This window comes from Nicotiana tabacum, chromosome 18 (assembly GCF_000715075.1).
Source record: "Nicotiana tabacum cultivar K326 chromosome 18, ASM71507v2, whole genome shotgun sequence".
NCBI classification, from domain to species: Eukaryota; Viridiplantae; Streptophyta; class Magnoliopsida; order Solanales; family Solanaceae; genus Nicotiana; species Nicotiana tabacum.
The window spans coordinates 2128842-2135003 of NC_134097.1; the positions used below are offsets into that span (position 1 = coordinate 2128842).

At 40.9% G+C, this 6162-nt stretch overlaps 1 non-coding gene across 1 annotated transcript; it reads left to right on the forward strand.

The window, feature by feature from the left end:
* Window positions 1–3585: 3585 nt before the first annotated feature.
* LOC142173142 (small nucleolar RNA R71) lies at window positions 3586–3690 on the forward strand. Its single transcript, XR_012702575.1, has one exon. It is a non-coding gene; the product is annotated as a small nucleolar RNA R71 (small nucleolar RNA).
* Window positions 3691–6162: the final 2472 nt, after the last annotated feature.

Genomic DNA, 6162 nt, shown 5'->3' on the forward strand with positions numbered 1-6162 from the left:
CATCTCCTCATCAACTGATCAACACACTGCTTGTACAAATATGGCTCATCCTAATAGTAGAAGTTTACATCATGGAGAAACCTCTTTATAGATTCAGATTCCATTTCAGGAGGAAGTACCCCGCTCATCAGATAGTTCACATAGTCTGCGTACCATGGGGGAGGGTCTTGGGTGATAGCAAAAAGTTGCTCTCAAGAAATGCTTCTTTAATTTGTCCACCCTCCTCCATGTGGTCATGATTTTCCATCCTTGATAGATGGTCAGCTACTTGGTTCTCTGTGCCTTTTCGATCTCGTATTTCTACGTCAAATTCCTGCAACAACAAAACCCAGAACATCAATCTAGCCTTAGATTCTTTTTTTGTAAATAGATACTTGATTGCTACATGATCGGTATGGACTATGACTTTTGTTCCCAACAAGAATGCCCGAAATTTCTCAAAGGCCCACACAACGGCCAACAACTCTTTTTCCGTGGTGGTGTAATTCAGTTGTGCATCATCAAGAGTCTTAATCGCATAGTAGATGGAATAAAGCATCTTGTCCTTCCTCTGTCCTAGCACTTCCCAATAGCCTGGTCACTCGCGTCACACATAAGTTCAAATGGTAAGGACCAATCCGGTGCTGCAATAATAGGGGCAGCCACCAACTTCTTTTTGAGCTCTTCAAATTCCTTCAGGCAGGCGTCATCAAACTTGAAAGTTACATCCTTTTCAAGCAACCTGCACAAAGGAGTAGTAATTTTAGAAAAATCCTTAATAAAGCGCCGATAGAACTCCGTGTGTCACAAGAAACTCCAGACACCCTTCACAGAAATTGGGGGAGGTAATTTTTCAACCACCTCCACCTTCGCCTTATCAACTTCAATGCCGCTCCTAGACACTCTGTGTCCCAACACGATGCCTTCCTACACCATAAAATGGCATTTTTTCCAATTCAATACCTGATTTGTTTCTTCACAACGGGCCAACACCTTGTTCAAATTCTTCAAACAATCATCATAAGAAGACCCAAAGACTGAAAAATCATCCATAAAAATTTTCACAAAATTTTCCACCATATCGGTAAAAATAACCATCATGCATCTCTGCAAGTGGCCGGTGCATTACAAAGACCAAACGACATTCACTTGAAGACGAATGTTCCATAAGGACAAGTAAAAGTGGTTTTCTTCTGATCCTCTGGGCATATGACAATCTGGTTTACCCCGAATAACCATCAAGGAAGTAGTAATATTCATGCCCCGCCAATCTGTCCAACATTTGATCAATGAATGAAAGTGGGAAGTGGTCCTTGCGGGTTTCTTTGGTTGAGTCTTCTGTAATCAATGCAAACTCTCCACCCCGTCACAGTATGAGTAGGAATTAGCTCATTTTTCTCATTCTCAACCACATTCATCCTTCCCCTTTTAGGTACACATTGCACTGGGCTTACCTAGTTGTTGTCAGAGATAGGAAAGATGATACCTGCATCGAGCTACTTAATTACTTCCTTCTTCATGACTTCTTTCATGATAGGATTTAATCTCCTGTGCTGCTCGACAATGGGGCAGTGTCCATCTTCCAGAAAGATTTTATGCATGCAAAACGATGGACTGATTCCCTTGATGTCAGCAATTGTCCATCCTATAGCCTTTTTATGCTCGCGAAGTACTCTGAGCAATTTTTATTCTTGTACATTAGTTAGACTGGACGAGATAATTACTAGAAATGTTTCAGAGTTTCCCAAATAAGCATAGCACAGATGTGCTGGAAGGGGCTTTAGCTATAGCTTTGGAGCTTCTTCAATAGATAGCTCAGGAAGGGTCAGAGTAACAGGCCTGCACAACTCTTCAAATCTCCCAAACCCATGGACATAATTGCATGACATGTCAAGTACTTGCTCAGTTTTGCCCATCATCTCATCTTCACTGTCTTCTTCATTCCCAATCAAAGCTTGTTCAAAAGGATCTATGAGGCTCATATAAGGCACCAATGACGTAGCATTGCTTTCCACTACAGAAATCATGGATAGCTCTTCATAGTGGGCTGGCAATTTGAGTGCTTTATACACATTAAATACCTTCACTCGATCACCTACTCTCATTATTATCTTTCCTTCGCATACATCAATAATAGCTCGGTCTGTGCCTAAGAATGGACGTCCCAAAATAAATGTGACCTCCTGATCAGGCTCGTAGTCCAAGATAATGAAATCGGCAGGGAATATAAAAGAACCCACTTGAACTAACATATCTTCAATCACTCCTTCAGGATGAGCAAGTGAGTAATCAGCCAATTATAAGATCACCGTTGTTGGGCATGGCTCACCCAACCCCAACTGTCTGAACACAGATAGTGGTATCAAATTGATGCTCGCTCCAAGATCATACAAAGCTCGCCCGACTGTATGCTTACCAATTGAGATTTGGATAGTGAAACTACCCAGATCCTTCAATTTTTGAGGTAGCATGCATTGGATTCTAGAGCTACATTCCTCAGTGAGTGCCACAGTATCAAATTCGGTCAACCTCCTCTTATTTTCCACTACGTCCTTGATATATTTTGCATATTTGGGTACTTCTTGCAAGATGTCTACCAATGGAATATTGATTTGCACCTGCTTCAAAATATCAAGAAACTTTTTATACGCGTCATTATCCTTCACTTTCTTCAATCGTTGAGGGAACGGAGTTAGTGGCCTCGCAACTAATGGTGGAGGATGCTTAACCACTGCCTCTTCAGCTGGCTTCTCTGACTCCTTTCATTTTTCTGATTTTGACTGTATAGTGGCCGGCTTCTCATTAAAGGTCACTTATTTTCTCTTTTTTGACTGGACTTTTTCTAATTGTCTCCTATTCCTCAATGAAACAGCATTGATAGCCGCATTAGGATTACCTCAGTGTCTCTTGGAAGAGCTCCAACTGGTCGAGTATTTTAGGCACTAGCAAGTTGTCCCAACTGGTGCTCCAAATTTCTCATTGCTGCGGCTTGGGCCTGCTGGTCAACCATCAATTTCTTCATCATTTCCTCAAGGTGACTTGTTGAGTTCGCATGTGGTTCAGCCTGAGGTAGTCTATATTGTTGTTGAGGTGCTTGTGGTCGGTATTGAGTCTGAGCACCTTGCTATCCACCCCAAGAGAAGTTTGGGTAGTTCCTCCAGTTGGGATTGTAAGTGATCCCATACTGGTTTGCCTGGCCCCTATTTGCATTACCCACAAAATAGACAGACTCTGGATTAATTAAGCATAAGTTGCTCATATGAACCTCTCCACATACTTCACAAAACAATTGAACTTGTTGCACTTACTGAGCTTGTTGCTTGCTAATAACCAAGGTCATCTGATTGACTTGGTTGTCAATGTGGAAATCTGCGCTGATAATGCTGAGATAACATCAAACTCGAGAACCCATACTGATTTTTACACTGTGTGTCTTCTCATCTCTCCTTGTCAATCAGGATTGCTTTTGGAGAATTTGTTCAATAACGAATATATCTCATCAAAGCTTTTCTCCAACTATTGACCTCCAACTGCAGCATCTACCACAATCTTTGTCTCAAGATGTAGCCCCTCTATGAAAGTGTGAGCTAACACTTCATTTGTCTGATTATGATGAGGACAGTCTCTGAGCAGCCCCTTGAACCTCTCCCAAGATGAGTATAAAGACTCCCCCGCTTTCTGTTTGAAGGCGACTATATCACTTCTGATCTTTGCAGTTTTGCTTGAAGGGAAGAACCTTGCCAGATCATTTCATGATGTAATAGAATTAGCTGTTTCTGCCTTCAGCCATCACTTTGCTTCACCCAATAGAGAGAACGGGAAAAGTGTGAGCCTCACATAGTCTGGAGTGACTCCGTTAGTGATGTAAGTATCACTAATCTCCAAGAAATTCAGGATATGCTATTGTGGATCCTCGTGTGGAAGACCCATAAACTGCCCATTCGAATGAAGTAGCTGAATCATGCTCTGTTTCAGCTCAAAGTGCCCAGTGGTTCTGGGCTTCACAATGCTTGAGGTGACATTAGCAATGCTGGGCATCGCCACCTCCTGAACAGTCATATGTTGCTCATCTGCCATGTTCACAAGAAATTGAACAAGTGCGTGAAGATTATTTGTATCCCTTGCTTCCCTCAACCTCCTATGAAATGTTCTCTTAGGTTCGGGGTCAAAGCCTTGAAGTATGTCCTGGCTTCCAATCTTTCACACTAAATCAAAGTTCCTGAGAGCAGAGCAACAATCAAGTAACGTTAGACTTGATGAAATAAATAATTACAGTAAGAACGAGAAGGTAGTCAATATTCAAGTCCCCGGCAATGGCGCCAAAAACTTGTTGCTCCCAAGCGCACATGCAAGTATACATGGTCGTACAAGTAATAAAATGATAAGTCGAGTGTCGAACCCACAGATACTTGTATCAACTACCCACTAAATTCACCAAGATTGTTATTCAGTCGAGCCAATTTGAGTTCAAGAGTTTAATTATACTAAACTATAATTCTAAGTAGTAACTAAATTATCAAGCAGCAAAACGGTTGTTGTGTATTCAGTAGAGACAATATTCCAGGGTTGTGATCGATTTACCAATCCTTTTGTGTTCTAGTTAACTCTCCCTTTCATACAATTCACTCATGGTTGCTATTTAATCGAACAATTACTCTCACAGCCTTCTCCCAAAGTATTACTCGCCTATTCAAAATAGATTAACGCCTATATTCCTATGAAATCAATCTATTAAGAACACATTAAGATTACGATATTTAATTAAGCATGGTGACTATGTATATTCCTATCCTAACCATAAATCTGCCCCTCCCAGAGTTAAGATCGTGCTCTCTTCAATTCTTCTCTAATCTAAACATGGCTTTCCCAAGCATAACATAGATAGTCAATAGAACCTAACTGCTAGCCAGACAATTAAGCAATTAATCACATAATTGAAGAAACAACCATATATTGGTGAAGTGTAATATAGGTTAAGTCAACGTTAGACAATAATATTCATGGCTAAATCACAACCTAGAACTATGGGTTTTAGCCACTCATGATAGTATGAAACAAATTCATAAGTGTTGGATAATTGAAAATACTAAGAAAAGATGAAGAAATATGAGATATCCTTGCTCCCGAATGTTTCTCGTGTGTATTCTCTCTTCAGAATGACGTCCCCCTCCAAAAATAGGCTTAGCCTTGCTTTTATACGCGTTGGGTAGGTCTAAGGCCGAAAAAACCTTGTCCCGGGCAAAGTTGGACAAAATTTCTGTCGCCAGCGTCCAGCCCAGTGCCCCACGCTGGCCCTGGCACTGGGCTTCTTGTGCATTCTACCTCTGGCGCCACAGATGGAGCCCCACGCTGCCTGTGGCGCTGAAAATCCAACTTTCCTTTTTTCATTCGTTTTGGCTCTAATCTCACATCTTTCACCCCTAGTTGCTTCCGAATGATTCTTACACATAAAAATACCCTGAATTAATATAAAATAACACATTTTACATCTGCAATTCACGAAACACGAGTAAAACATGAGGCGATATATATATATTTTAGGCTAAATATCAGTTATTACAGTGTGTTTGTGTGTTAATAGGGCCCTTGGTAGATGTTAAAATACGATTCTAAGGCTTATCGGCATGAAGGGAAGGAATAATCTGTGGTTAAGATGGTATTGTTAGTTTCATGTGGTTTGGGGGTGACGTGGGATCACCCACGTGTATGTGCATGGTGAGTTATACAGTGATTTGATGGTTTGGGAAAGACTCTTGGCACATTCGAGGACGAACAATTATTTAAGAGGGGGAGAATGTAACGACCCGATCGGTCGTTTTGAGCTTTAAGGTTCCGTTCAGTGGTTCGAAGTCTTGAGTAGCTTCCTATTGTGTATTATGGCTTGCATGAATGCTTGGATTCGATTTTTGGATGATTGGGAATGAATTTGGATGAGTGGTTCTTACTTTAGAAGGTTAATTTGAAAATGTTGACCGAGGTTTGAATTTTATGAAAACGACCCCGGAATGGTATTTTGATGGCTTCAATAGGTTCGTATCGTGATTTTGGACTTGAGCGTATGCCCGGAATCGATTTCAGAGGTCTGTAGGTTAATTTGTGTTATTTTGTGAAAGTTAGCAATTTGAAGGGTTAGAATTTTGATATGTTTGACCATAGGTTGACTTCATAGATATTGTGTTTGGA